Source organism: Pipistrellus hanaki, assembly GCF_964339955.1.
Source record: "Pipistrellus hanaki genome assembly, chromosome: 1".
NCBI lineage: Eukaryota > Metazoa > Chordata > Mammalia > Chiroptera > Vespertilionidae > Pipistrellus > Pipistrellus hanaki.
The window spans coordinates 203,773,794-203,789,650 of NC_140503.1; positions in this window are offsets into that span (position 1 = coordinate 203,773,794).

Consider the following 15,857-nt stretch of genomic DNA (forward strand, 5'->3'; position numbering starts at 1 on the left):
TGTCCTCATCCATAGGTGTATGATTTTTGTCCATTCTCTTCCCATACACCCCCATACCCCTTTTACCCTGAGAATTATCTGTCCACTCCCTTTCTATGCCACTAATTCTATTATATTCACCAGTTTATTCTGTTTCTCAGATTTTTAATTCACTTGATTTTTAGGTTCACTTATTGATAGACATGTATTTGTTGTTCATAATTTTTATCTTTACTTTTTCTTCTTTTTTCTCTTTTTAAAGAATATCTTTCAGCATTTCATATAATACTGGTTTGGTGGTGATAAACTCCTTTAGCTTTTCCTTATCTGTGAAGCTCTTTATCTGACCTTCCATTCTGAATGATAACTTTGCTGGGTAGAGTAATCTTGGTTGTAGGTTCTTGCTATTCATCATTTTGAATATTTCTTGCCACTCCCATCTGGCCTGCATAGTTTCTGTTGAGAAATCAGCTGATAATCGTATGGGTGCTCCCTGATAGGTAATTAACTGTTTTTCTCTTGCTGCTTGTAAGATTTTCTCTTTGTCTTTTGCTCTTGGCAGTTTAATTATGATGTGTCTTGGTGTGGTCCTCTTTGGATTCCTTCTTTGGGGTTCTCTGGGCTTCCTGGACTTGTAAGTCTATTTTTTTCATCAGGTGGGGCAAGTTTTCAGTCATTACTTCTTCAAATAGGTTTTTAGTATCTTGCTCTTTCTCTTCTTCTGGCATCCCCATAATTCTGATGTTGATAGTCTTGAAGTTGTCCTAGAGGCTTCTTACACTGTCTTCAACTTTTTTTTTTTTTTTAAATATATTTTATTGATTTTTTACAGAGAGGAGGAGAGAGGAATAGAGAGCTAGAAACATCGATGAGAGAGAAACATCAACCAGCTGCCTTTTGCACACCCCCTACCGGGGATGTGCCGCAACCAATGTACATGCCCTTGACCGGAATCGAACCTGGGACCTTTCAGTCTGCAGACCTAGGCTCTACCACTGAGCCAAACCGGTTTCAGCTGTCTTCAACTTTTTTAATTCTTTTTGCTTTTTGCTTTTTTGGTTGAGTGGTTTTTGCTTCTTTGTATTTCAAATCTTTGACTTGATTTTTGCATTCCTCTAGTCTGCTGTTGGGTCTCTGTATATATATATATATATATATATATATATATATATATATATATATATATATATTTTATTTCAGTCAGTGTGTTTAATTTCTTGTTGGTCCTTTTTCATATCCTCAAGGGTCTCGCTAAATTTGTCTGTCTTTTCTAGAAAATTCTTGAAAAACCTTATAACGGTGGTTTTGAACTCTATATCCAGTAGTTTGTTTTTCTTCATTTCTTTTGTTTGTGATCTGTTTCTTTGTCTCCGAATTTTCGCTGCTTCCCTGAGTTGGTAGGGTAGCTCTGTATGCTAGGTGTTCTATATGGCCCAGTGGGTCAGCCTCCCCAGTTACCTGAGGTGGACACTCTTGGTGCACCCCTTTGTGAACTGTGTGTACAGCCTTGTAGTTAAGTCTTGATTGTTGTTGGTGTCATTGGGAGGAATTGACCTCCAGGTCAATTGGCTGTATCAGCTGTGTCTATGCTGGGAGAACTTCTGTGCTGGAGACAGCCTTATAGGACCAGACTTGCAAAATTGCAAAAGCTTCTGTGCTCAGCTTGGATGGAGTGGAGTCTCAGGGCTGAGCAGACAGTCTTGACTTCTCATCAGCCCTGCACTTGTGCATGCGCCTCCAGACCTCTGCCTTTCATGCCTCCCCTGAGTTTCTGCCTGACAGTCCAGATTCCCCCTGTAAGAGCTTGGGTCCCCAGGGGCTCGCCCGGAACTGGGGTTCAGTGCAGTCGGGAGCTTCCTTCCCCTTCCCACTAGAGAAAGCCAGCCAGGCACTCAGCAATCCTTCTCTGAGCATGTATCTCAGTTCCTCAGCCCTTTGCAGCTCCTCTGATTCTCCGTGTGCTTTCCTCTTTCCTTCTAGTTGTAGAATTTCCACTCAGCCAGCTTTCCTGTGGTTCTGGATGATGTCTGTCCTGTCTTTTAGTTGTAGTTTTGAAATTGTTGCTCAAGGCAGCAGTTTAGGTGCTTACCTATGCTATCATCTCAGTTTCTCCCCACTACAGTGATTTTTTTTTTCCTTCAAAGAAAGTTTTCTTCTTGCAAGATAAAGTATCAAATGCTTTTTACTTTTTTTTTTTTTTTTTTTTTTTTTTTTTTTTTTTTTTAATAATCTGGAACTGCAGGAAATTTTAAAAAGAATAGAAAAGTAAAAGACTTTCGCTTCATTGCCCCCAGAGACGATCGTGTCTAACATAATGGTGTGTTTCCTTTGGCTTTGTTGTGCTTCTTCTAAGCTTGCTGCCTATTGTTTCTGAGTTTGCTCTTAGTTTTATGCTCCTGGTTTTTCTCTAATCTAAACAGTTCCCAGTGACCTGAAAAATGGAGTTCAAGGGAGGGGCAGGCGGCTGAGCTCCGTCCAAGCTGAGATCTGAGATCACTGTGATCCTAGGTGAGTTATTTCTCATCTCCACGCCTGATGTTTACATAAGTAGGTAGTTGACTCAGGTCAGTTCTGAGAATCTGAGGAGCAGGGGTGGGGTGGGGCAGGGGAGGCAACAAATCCTCTGTCCAAAATTTCACAGAGACCTCCACCTCTCTGCATACAAGTTCAGCATCATGTCTCAACCCTTAACCACCCCAGTGCCCCAGGTTCAAGGTCTCAGAGCCAGGGGGTTTTTACAGATTTTCGGCAGCTTACACCTCTGCCTACTCAGGGAGGCTTTCGCCAGGCCCTGGAAATTCTGAGCAAGAGGCAAGGAGGACAGAGCCTTCCCAGAATACTGCCTGCACCTCCCCCTGCAACCTGCTTCCTTTGCGAATCTCACAGGCAGACGGCAGGCAGAGGGAGGTCAGCAGGCTTTCTGCGCAATCCTGCGTCCACTCTGCTGGGGACACTCAGATAAAACAGCCTACAGCAAGCATGTCAAGCTCGGGGCTGGCGGGCCGCATGCATGCTTGGCCTACAGCCCACACTGCAGAACGATGTTTTTTGGTCAGTGGCAGATCACATATACAACAATGGTCCCATAAGATCATGAAGGAGCTGAATTTCCTGTAAGAAATGGAAGGAGCCCTGGCCAGTGTAGCTCAGTTGGCTATAGCATTGTTCTATGCACTGAATGATCGTGTGGGTTTGAGATTAATCTCCCTTCAGGCACATCTGGAAGGCAATCATTAGATGTTTCTCTCACATAGATGTCTCTCTCTCTCTCTCTCTCTCTCTCTCTCTCTCTCCCTCTCTCTCTCTCTCTCTTTCTCTCTCTCTCTCCCCCCCCCTTCTTTTTCCTTTCTCCCGCTCTTTCTCCTTCTTTCTCTCCTTCTCCCATCTTCTTTCTAAAATTAATGAAAACAATATCCTGGTGTGAGGATTTAAAAAGAGAGAGAGAGGATGTGTGGTTCCGAAAGATTTTTTTCTCTGACAGGAACAATATCTGTGGGGCTTGGAGTTAGATCCCCTCTCACAGCACCTCAGTTTTGAGCGCACAGATTATGTCCCAGCCAGTCAGCTGTTGGCTTGTTTCTGCACAGAGGAGAGTGGCCCCAGCGCTCCACATCCAGAGTCCCCCAGAATCCCCCACCCCCCTGATCCTGCTCAGGGTCCTCAGAGCACACGGCTGTAAGTTCTATCTGAGGACCCAAGGTTCTGTGCAAGGATACAGGTCCACAGGGGCCCCCTTAATGAGTATTAAGGGCCATGTTAGTGAAAGCTTTCTGCGGTCACATGGAGCCAGTCTGCCCCTGTACTTGGGAATGTTCTCAGGTTGTAATGATGTCTACTTCTTCCTCAATTCAGTGCCAGAGCTCTTTGTGCCAGACAAGGCCAATAGAAACAAAAGCCCATCTCCAAAGTCAAAATACGGTCCTCAGTTTTATACTCATTCCATGTTAAGCAGCCTCTTCCTTTTTCTTAATGAATTCCACAAAGCTCCTTAACTTGACACTGCTCCGACATGCAGTAGCCAATACCACGTTGCCATGACAAACCCTACGTCCCTTCAAGACCTTTCCACCTTGATTTCTGATTCCTATTGACCCCCAAGCCACCTTTTACCCCCTCCTGATGGATATTGTGATGGTGATTCATGCCTCACCCAGCTGGTTTCTCCTGGATTTTTCCAGTCCATCCAGCCCTCATCCCTGTTCATGAAGTAGTAGTATGGCTTCCATGTTCTAGTTCTGATCCTGTCCGAGGAAGCAGAGGGGGCTTGTGGGACAGAGTTTGTAAAGTCCATGATAGTGTCCAGTGTGTCCTAGGCCTTCACACTCACTCACTGCTCACTCCCTGACTCACCCGGAGCACCTTCCCATCCTGCGAGCTCCATTCATGGCAAGTGCTCCACACAGGTGCACCGTTCTTATGTTTTATAGCGCATCGTTACTGTAGCTTTTCTATGTGTAGATGAATGAATACTTACCGGTGGGTTACTGTTACCTACAGTATTCCATGCAGTAGCCTCCCATAAAGTCCTGTGGCCCAGGAGCAAAGTCTCTACCATGTGGCCTAGGTGTGCAGCCGGTTTGTGTAAGTTCCCTCTGTGATGTTCACACAATGATAAAATCAGCTAATGACGCATTTCTCAGAGCGTATGCTTGTCATTAAGCAGCATGTGACTGTGTTTATGTTGGGGTCGGGAGAAAAGGAGCCATCAGTGAAGGCTTAAGGGAAGGGGCTTGTTTTTCTGTCCCTAAAAACTGGTCCCGATTCATTACATGCCCTGGTATCCATTCGGTGCCACCTGGGCATGAAGGACACACCCAGGCCCTGACCACACAGAATCCAGAGACTGTAGGACAGTGACTAGATCCTCAGTTTGCTGATCTCCTCAGCCACAATGTATGGGGACTGTGGCACACCCCATCTCCTCCTCGGGGGATACAGCCAACCCAGCTTGGTGGCAGCTCAGAACAGGAAGGCTAGTTGGGGACAGAGTGGGTGCTAGGAGGCAAGGCTGAGGGCCTTGTGGGGCATTTGGGGTCCGGGGGTGAATAGTGTCCTGGGAAGGACTTCTAATTGAGAGACTGGAAGAAGAGGGGTTGGGGTAGAAAGAAAACTTCCAACTCATTGCACGTAATACTGCACATACAGTAATGCTATTATTCAATCTTCTCAACACACGTGTAAAATAGGTATTGTCCCAACCCAACACATGGTGTGGGCAGTGACACTGTGCCAGACCCTGTGGAGACAGCAGCACACAAACACCAAGCCCCCGTCCCATGCAGCTCACCTCCTAGTGGGGAGCAGACAAGAAAGAGTGGGATGAAGATTACAGCTACCTCAGGGGCAGCGAGGGGTGTAGTCAGGTGAGGCCTCAGAGCTGTGCCATGTTGGCCAAGGGCACAGCCTGGCTGTCACAGCCAAGGGGACGTGTATTCAGCTCAGCACGGGGTGGCAAATTGTTATCGGCCATGCTGGGCACTTTGGATGCTGTTCTGAGTGGGGGTTGAGATGAGGACCATTCTGGGCTTTTAAGCAAAGAAGTGACAGCAGCAAATGGCTCTTGTTTCATTGTGAGAGGGTCCCTTTGGCCTCCAGGTAGAGAATTAGTCCAAGTCAGACAAGAGAAAGAGCAGGGGCCATGCAAGGCCCCTCGTTGACAGATGAAGACTTAGAGGTGATCTGGCATACACTGTGGACACTCGATAAAACTACCTTGTTGAGTTGAACAGAACCCTTGCATCAAGATCCTGCAGCTGATACGTGGGAAGAACAGTTGTCAAACTTCTGATTGCCTCAGGACTTGAACTCCAGTGTGGGTTCAGCCCCAGATAATGACGGTGCATGAAAGAGCTATTTCGTTTCCTTGGGCATCAGTTTTTCCAGTTATAAAAAGAGGCAGGTAAACCCTGAAGGCCTTAGCTGAGTTACATACCCCGTAGGGACTCCCCAAATTCATCTGACCGCAAGAACCTTCCAGGCTGTGGGGCTTCTGAGGATTACTTATTCCTGACCTTGCTCCAGCCTACAGAATGACGACTCCAGAAGATCGACTTGGGATCCTCTTTCTGGTTGTTAGTCTAATCAAGAGCCCCAATTCTTACCACCAACTAAGTGTTGGAAACATGTTTCAGTAGGACTTCTTCTCAGAGGAGGATCCCCAAAGAGAAGGACAGGCAGGAGCTCAAGATGTGATTGCAATGACTATTTCAACTCTACCAGTTGCTTCTCGAATGTCTCCTTTCTTTTATAAAAAGAAACTCTGCAACTGAAGCCTGATGTTTATTTATGTGAATTATTTTGGGGTCCTAATGGAAGGTTCCTGACTTTCCACCAAGAGTGCAGTGTCCAAGACAACTCAAAATAGTACCGCCCTGAAGAGCAGTGACCAGATCCAAATGAAGGAGCACCCACAGGGGGATGGACAAAGGCAGGGAAGCTCTCAGCCCCCAAAGGAGAGACAGAAGCCCAGGGAGGTTAACCAACTTACCTGGAGGCACAGAGCTGGGTGGTAGAGATGAGGCCGGATCCAGCTCTCTGTGCCCCTGGCTGGCATTTTTCCTTCTCAACCCCTAGAGTGTGCCAAGGCAATGTAGGTTCTGCACAGAAACTGTGATGCTCACACTGCAGAGCAACATGTGCCCCAGAAATATCACCTTAGTGAACAGTGCATGGCACACAGTAGGCAGTCAATTGATAGGGGTTAACTGATGAACCAGCCCCACTCTCTTATCACCCTGATCTGTGAACAGGGCACTTTTCAGATGATTTCTTACTGCCTTGTTGGAGTAAATCTATGGAATACTTATCCCACTAGTGAAATAAAAACATGTTTGATGGCTCTAACCAGTTTGCTTCAGTGGATAGAGCATCACCCTTATAGGCTGAAGGGTCCCAGATTTGATTCTGTTCAAGAGCATGTACCTTGATTGCAGGCACATCCCTGGTATGGAGTGTGCAGGAGGCTACTGATTGATGTTTCTCTCTCATTGATGTTTCTAGCTCTCTATCCCTTCCTTCTCCCTTCCTCTCTGAAAAAAAAAATCAATAAAACATTAAAAAATAAAATTCATAAACCAATATGCATTAAAAATACATACATACATACATACATACATACATACATGTTGGATGATTTAAAAAAATAATCAATGAGCCTGGCTGGCTTGGCTAAGTTGTTCAACATCAACCTATGAACCAGAAGGTCAGGCTTAATTCCCAGTCGGGGCACATGCCCGGATTGCTGGCTCAATTCTCAGTGTGCAGCATGCAGGAGGCAGCTGATTGATGATTCTATCTCATCATTGATGTTTTTTTCTCTCTCCCTTCCTCTCTAAAATCAATGAAAATATATTTTTAAAAATACTAATCAATGCAGAATCAAGGGAAGCAGACTGAGTCTCATGTTGTCATTCCCTTACCTTGCAGAACCTCAGTTTCCTCATCTGGAAAATGAGCATGATGCCTCTATCATTGTGGTGCTGGTGAGGAGTAGATGAGAGCCTGCACATGCCTGGCAGAAAGTGTTGGTTAAATGAAAGAATGAATAAGTGAATGACAGGGAGGAAGTGGTTGGGAATTTATTCTGTGTTCTCACATTCTTTATCAAGTGGGCACCAACTGTAGCTGGACCTTTCCTGAATGAAGAGTCTGTGTTTGTGGGGTCGGGGAGGGAGAGTGTGAGTCCAAACACACCTACTAGCAAAGGCAGAAATGAAGGGCAAATAAAGATGTCCCTCACCATCTTCTACTTTTTTAATTTAGTTTTATTTTTAAAATGTTTAATGTATATTTTTATTGTTTTCAGAGAGGAAGGGAGAGGTAGAGAGAGATGGAAAAATTACTGATGATAGAGATTCATTGATCAGCTGCCTCTTGCATGCCCCATACTGGGGATCAAGCCAGCAACCTGGGCATGTGTCCTTGACTGGAATTGAACCCAGGGTCCTTCAGTACACAGGCCGACACTCTATTCACTGAGCCAAACCAGCTAGGGCCCATCTTCTATTGAATGTGATGTATTGGCATTTTATTGCTATGGGGAAATTTGGCTCTGGGTGACATAAAGCCTAAAACAGCAGTAGCTTAAGCCCCGTGGAGGTTTATTTGTCATTTGTGATCACAGTGGCGGGAGGAAGCCACAGGAGAAGATGGAGAGGAGACACTTTGACAAGTTCACTTTGAGGAAAGTAACTTATTCGTGGTTATATCCCTCTAACAGAGGGTGTCACCAAGGCGAAAGAGAGACTCCCTTAGCCCTGAACCCCTTAGTCTCGACCCACCTGTGATGGAGGGAGAATGGGGTAGAGGCGGAGAGTGAAGAGCTGGGATGGAGACAGGAGAAAGCAGGTGGGGTCGAGACCCCGAGAGTAGCATGGAGGAGCACCCTCAGAGAAGAGGGTCAGGAGGGAATATTCATGACCACTGATGGTGTCCACTCATAGTATCCTCACAGTAACTGTAAAGCAAGTGCTGCTATTCCCATTGTGTCGGTGACAAGACTGAAAGTCTGAGAGATCAGACAACGTCCCCAAACCACACAATACGCTGTAGACGTGGGCTTTGTGCGGAAGTCTGTTTGGCCACAAAGCCCACATTCTTCTTCCCACGCTGGCTACACCTTCAGGGAGCTGACCCTGCAGGGACACATTTGTCATTAAAAAAAAAACAACAACAACAAAAGGGTTCTGGAACCTGCTGCTGCAGAGCAATACCTCCTGGATGCATGATTATTGCAAAGGCCTCTGAGATGCCACAGTCCACACCATGCGTGGAGTGGGCTGCTCCACGGGGCATCCAGAGGGCTGGTGCAGAACCGGAGCTAACTCAGGAGGCAGGGAGGTGGGGAGCTTACCCTAAGCTCTCAAGAGCCTCTTAATGACAGCCAGACATTAACAAAGAGTGACAGCACCAGTTTCCTGGCCTTCGTGTGAGACTCAGCAAGGACTGACTCCCAGAGCTGCCCAACGGCACGGCGGTGTGTCTGTTAACAAGTAACTTAACGGTTGTTTCCTAGAGTAAAACATTAAGCTCCCTGTGAATCACAGACTTACTCACACAAAGCTGACCTCAGGGGAGCAAAACAAATCCCAGCCCATGAGATGGACAGAAGACTCTCAGAGACCCCTCTCTTCAGTCAGGAAACTGAGGCCTGGAGGTCTGAGTTAGCTCCCTAAGACCATGTATGTGGTAGAAGGCAAAGTCCGTTCTAAAACACCCAGCTCTTGACCCCAGTTGGCACTTAGCATTGGTCCACAGGCCCAGAGCAAAAGAGATGTCCATGAACATGGGGACCCGACCTCAGAAACACCGCCTCTCACCTCCCCAGTCACCCCCTTTGCTCGGTGTGTAGTTCTCAGCACCACCAGGAGCCATCAGCTCAGTTGACTTGCTTCCAAGTTTTTCTGTCTATCTCCCAAACCAGCCGGTAAGCTCTGCCTTCCTGTCGTGGTCCCTGCTGTGACCTGAACACTTGAGGTGACAGCTGGCACAGGAAGAGGTACTCAGTAAATATTTGTAGATGAAAGGGTGGGAGAAAGAGAGAGAAGAAAGAAGGAAGAGGAAATTAGCGCCTACTCGGTATCAAGAGACCTCTGTACACGATCACATTTCGTTTTCTTTTGTGCATTAATTTTATACCTCACTTTCCTTCTAAAACCCCTGGAGGCAGCTATCGGCACAGTGAGGCCCATTTCTCGTGAGGAAACAGATCCAGAGAGACAAAGTGACGGGTCTAAAGTGACTCAGCCAACAAGTAGCAAAGCAGGATTTGAACAGAGGGGAGGGTGCTTATCCCACATTAATCCCTCAGTGTGCACTGACTGAGTGCCCACGCTATGCCGGGGGTGGGGGGGTACTGTAATGAACAAAGCAGATAAAGACCCCACCCTTGCAGAACTCACAGCTTGTGGGAATCTAAACATTTCAGGGATGTATATTAGAGGAAGGGGCATGGAGCCTTGCTGAGGTTGCCATCAGGGGCTGAGCCACGTACTGTCTCTGTGTCTGCCTCACATTTTACCGCGGGGAGCAGGGAGCTGGGGCCTTGGGGATTATGGAGAAGGAGGCATGGAGCCTCTTCCCCAGCGGCCTCCATGAGACATCTCAGGGTTTGAGTCCTTTTGACCAGAGGGGATCATCTTCAATGGTAAACGAAATATGTAGAGTGATGGTGGCCTTGACGAGTGGTAACTCTTAGTCTTATTATGAGACTGATAAAGCTCAGCCTGGGTCAGGAGGGTTCGATTTAATAAGAGAATGTGTGGCAAGCACTCAGCTCATAGCTTGACAGACCGTAGACAGTCAAGGGATGGCAGCAGCAAGCACACCACACTGCCCTGGGTACACTTCCCCTTTCAGACTCTCCTGCTCTTAGCACATTTATTTGTCTCCTTCTAAACTTACAGTTTCATTTCATTCCTCTGTTTTCTCTAAAGATTTATGGGAGCCCTATTATGTGCCAGGCACTTTCTCACGAGGCCATGGGAAATATAACTGCCAGGCCCTCTGTTCTGTTTTCTCAGTGCTTCTGTGCTCAAGCATAGCCAGGTGCTAGGCTCGGCTCAGAACAAGCCCCAGCACAGGAGGCTTGTGAATGGCCCCCTGGAGGAACACAGGGAGGGAGCTCCTTTCCTGAGATGAGTCATTGTGCAATTCTTCCAGGAAAGCTGTCATTGGGGTGACGTGGCACCAATGTGGGGACAGGTAGACAGCATGAGGAGGTCAGTTGGCTTAGATGCACCTGTATGCTTCAGATCTTTTTTTTTTTATTTATTTATTTATTTATTTATTTATTTATTTATTTATTTATTTTGTCTGTCCGGTCTAATTAGCATATTATACTTTTATTATTATAGATATTAAAGAGGCAGCTCTGGGATCAGTTTCGGCAAGACTGAGGACTGTGGTCAAGATCTGAAGCATTTTATTTTAAAAAAAATTTTTTTTAAAATAAAATGCTTCAGATCTTGACCACAGTCCTCAGTCTTGCCGAAACTGATCCCAGAGCTGCCTCTTTAATATCTATAATAATAAAAGTATAATATGCTAATTAGACCGGACAGACAAACAACCTTCCATATGACCTTCCCGACAAAGCCCCTTGCACAAATTTCATGCATCAGGCCTCTAGTATCTGATAACATGCACCCAAACTCAATAATGTCTCCTGTGACTTAAAAAATAAAATCGAGCCGAGACCGGTTTGGCTCAGTGGATAGAGTGTCGGCCTGCAGACTGAAGGGTCCCAGGTTTAATTCTGGTCAAGGGCATGTACCTTGGTTGTGGGCACATCCTCAGGGTGGGTGGGGGGGTGTGCAGGAGGCAGCTGATCGATGTTTCTCTCTCATCAATGTTTCTAACTCTCTCTCCCTCTCCCTTCCTCTCTGTAAAAAAATCAATAAAATATATATTTTTAAAAGAGTGCTAAGGCTAAAATTCCCTGGTCTGGAACAATTGTCTCATCTTGTTTGTAATTTTCTTTCCTCCCATAATGAAAGCCATTTTTGGAAATCTTCTTTTGATTGGTATTTACCAGATAATGCGAAGAAAGCGATTAGTCAGCCTCTCTGTTTTCTCCATCTTCAAGCACAATTCACGCACAAATACTCCACCTACCAATCTTTCATTCATGTCCCTATCCTCCCTGCTTTCCTTCTCTCCCCCTAGCCTACCCCATCCTTCCTGGGTAAGGTCATTCCTCATAAATCCTCAAGATGGAGGTGAGAACCACATCTTGTAAACATTTGAGCCTACATCCCAGCCACTATGCTTGATTTTTACCACTCTTAAGACTGTTAATTAAAAACAACAAACCACTGTGTGTTCTCAGCAGCCAAAGGGTGATTGTAACCTAACTTTTGGATTATCTCCCTTTGTCCCCGGAAGTTCTTTAGAACCTCTAGTCCCAGAGTGTTCTGAGTGGGGAGGAGATTGGAAGAAAAGTTAACAGGAACCTTGGGATGAGGCTTGCAGAATCTCAGTCCCAGTGCAGGGCAGGCTTAGCGGTAACTATGCATTTCCTACCTCCAGCACTTCCTTGCATTTTAATTTTAAAAAAATAATAATGTTTAAAATTTGCTGTTTGCCTTCCTAGAGATCATAAGCTCCACTAAGTCTTCTACATTAAAATTTTCAAGAAACTGAAGACATGATTCCCATGCAAATATATAGTGAACACATATCAAAGATTTTACTCAATTCATTAGTTAATGATGAACCAGTAAGATGTTATGATTGGTTCAAAGGAACCTTTGAAGAACAGACATTTATATAGGCAATCAAGAATGCTGACATGATTTTTTAAAAATTGATTTTAGAGAAAGGAATGAAGGAGAGAGAAACATCAATCAACTGTCTCCTGCCCACCCCCTACTTGGGATTGAGCCCAAAACTTGGGCATGTCCTCTGATCGGGAATTGAACCAGTGACCTCTTGGTCTGTGGGATGATGCCCAACCAACTGAGCCACACCGGCTAGGCAGGATGTTTTGCTAACAGTTGCAAAGCTTGCCATTATCCTATAGGGCAACAAAATGTTATGCTTGGGGTCATCTTTGACCCAGTGATAGAAATGCAATGAAATGATCTCTGCTGGAGAACATTCATTTTGAAAATCTTTTATATATAAAGTAACAGTTGAGAAAAATTCACAGAAAAGTTAAAATCTTTATTATTGAAGATATTACATATATCCCTTTCCCCCCCATTAATCCCCTTCTGGCCTCCGTCCTCCCTCCCTCCCACCCCCATCTTTATCACACTGTATGTATCCATGAATTATGCATATATGCATACAAGTTCTTTGGTTGATCTCTTCCCACCTACTAACCTATCCCTGCCTTCCCTCTGAGATTTGACAGTCTGTTCCATGCTTCTATGTGTCTGGATCATTTTGTTCATCAGGTTATTTTGTTCATTAGATTCCACATATGAGTGCAATAATGTGATACTTGTCTTTCTTTGACGGGCTTATTTCACTCAGCATAATACTCTCCAGATCCTTCCATTCTCTCTCAAAGGGTAAGAATTTTATTTATTTATTTATTTATTTATTTATTTATTTATTTACTTTTGCATAGTATTCCATGATATAAATGTACCACAGCTTTTGTATCCATTTATCTACTTGATGGACACTGGACTGTTTCCAGATCTGAGTGATTTAAAATTGTACTGCCATAAACATAGGGGTGCATATATTCTTTCTAATTGGTTTCTTAGGCTATATTCTTAGCAATGGGATCACTGAGTCAAATGGCATTTCCATATTTAATTTTTTTTAAGAAAAAGGTAAAATCTTATTGCTGTTTTATCTATAGAAAAATGTTCAATCTTGCTCTAAGAGAAATGCAAATTAGATTTAGTATTTTACTTCTCATATTGTCAAAGATCAAAGAGTCTGATGACATAATATGTGGATGAGGATGTAGGAAAGCAGGAATTCTAATATATTGCAGATAGAAGTATAAAGTAGAGGATCCCTTAAAAGTGTGATAATAGCCATCAAAATTACATGTGCACATGCTTTTTGTTCTGCATTCTTTTAAAAAAAATATTTTTTCTGCCGAAACCGGTTTGGCTCAATGGATAGAACGTCGGCTTGGGGACTGAAGAGTCCTGGGTTCAATTCCGGTCAAGGGCATGTACCTTGGTTGTGGGCATATCCCAGGTAGGGGGTGTGCAAGAGGCAGTTGATCAATGACTCTCTCTCTCATCGATGTTTCTAACTCTGTATCTTTCTCCCTTCCTCTCTGTACATCAATAAAATATATATATTTTTTTAAAAACTGGCAACCTTTTAAAAATATATTTTTTCTATTACAGTTTATATACAATCTCATATTAGTTTCAGGTGTACACCCCAGTAATTAGACATCATGTAACTTAGTGATTGTCCTAATATATCTTATACCCATCTGACACCAATATATCTCATACCCAATATATTTCATACCCATCTGATACATGAGCTACAAAGCAATCTGCAGATGGCTACTACTTGTGCTGGGCATGGAGGTTCCCAGGAGAGGCCAAGCTGTGAACCAAGGCTGGCTTTCACTAGTGCCAGGCCTAGGGCCACGTAGGGAGTGGTATGAGCCATCCCAAGTCCAGTTGCTGCTTGTTTGAAAGGTTTTAGGAAAAAGGCTGAAGCATGAGCCAAGACAAGCTATTTGTATGGAAAAGCCACTGAAAATAGTTTGAATGGGCCTGCAAGTTGAGTGGTATAGGGTCTCATCCTGATGCTAGACAATTCATTTCCTCCCCATATATCCCTGTGGTGCCCTTCAAACTGCTGCCCCAGCATTGCAGGTCAGAAGATACGAGTCTGAGTAAGTCTTAGTGTAGCCCTTTAAGAGGAATGCCTGGGACTCTTGCAGCCCTCCTTCTCCCTCAGCCTCAATTCCCGCTGGTTCTTAGAGGCAGCAGTTGTGGGGACTTTTCTTCCTGGCAATGGAACCCGGGCTGGGACTCTCACTCCTCAGGAGGGACCCCACAGCCAGGATATCCTTCCCAATTTGTATCCATCACGTGTGGGTATGGGCCCAGTCCTTCTGAGTCTCTGCACCTCCTACCAGTCTCCACGTGGCTTCTTTAAATCTGTAGCTGTAGGAGTTTCATTCAGCTAGATTTCAGATGGTTCTGAATGATGGTTGTTCTGTAGTTTACTCATAATTTTGCTCTGGTTGTGGGAGGATGAGGATAGCACATTTACCTACTGCCATCTTAACTGGAAGTCCCCCAATCCTGTTTTTCTAAAAGGTCATAAACTGCTATTTTTGTTGGTCATTTTTTTAAATATAGTTGTTTGTGGTAGGAATTGTCATATTAATACAGCACTGTTTTTCTCTCTCCTTCCTCTCTAAAATCAATGAAAATATATTTTAAAAAAATATTAATCAATGCAGAATCAAGGGAGGCAGACTGAGTCTCATGCTGTCATTCCCTTAGAGCTGTGGTCGGCAAACTGTGGCTCGTGAGCCACATGCGGCTCTTTGGCCCCTTGAGTGTGGCTCTTCCACAGAATGCCACGGCCTGGGCGAGTCTATTTTGAAGAAGTGGCGTTAGAAGAAGTTTAAGTTTAAAAAATTTGGCTCTCAAAAGAAATTTAAAACGTTGTACTGTTGATATTTGGCTTTGTTGACTAATGAATTTGCCGACCTCTGCCTTAGAGTAATTAATATACTTCTAACCTATTTTGTTTTAGTCTTGGTAACTCAGATAAAAATATCCAAAGTCCTTCATAAGAAACATCTTGTCAAAGACTTCGTTCAGATTGTTAATGGCCAAGCGTTGGGTAACCTGACAATAATTCATCTCAATCAACACCTCATTTCCAGTATCACAGAACTCTGATTAACTTCCTTGAAACTCCATCTTTTTATCCCTGTGGTAGTGTAATTTCCCTTTACTCTGGTTCACTACTTGACCCAGCCCTTCCGCGCAGACTGGTCCATGATGACAAGGACATTCTCTGTCTGCACTGCCCTAAGGGAAGCCTCCAGCCCCAGGTGGCCATTGAGCCCGGCTCCTGGCCCAGAGAGGAATGTGAAGGCCTAGAGTCTGTAACCTTGGCAGTTAGTGATGGAGGGGTCTTCAAACTATGGCCCGCGGGCCACATGCGGCCTGCAGAGGAGTCTGATCCGGCCCGCCAGGTTTTTTGGGCAGTGAGCGCAGCCGAGGTGTTACAGTAGGAATTAGTAGTTCATATAGTCCGGCCCTCCAGCTCTCTGAGGGACCGTGATCTGGCCCCCACTTTAAAAAGTTTGAGGACCCCTGAGCTAGAGTGAATCTCCTCCTCTTGCTGGGATGCCATGGTGCCTCATGCTTAGGTTTCATTTGGGCAGGAAAAATGAGGAGCAGTTTCAGAGGGGGAGACTTAAT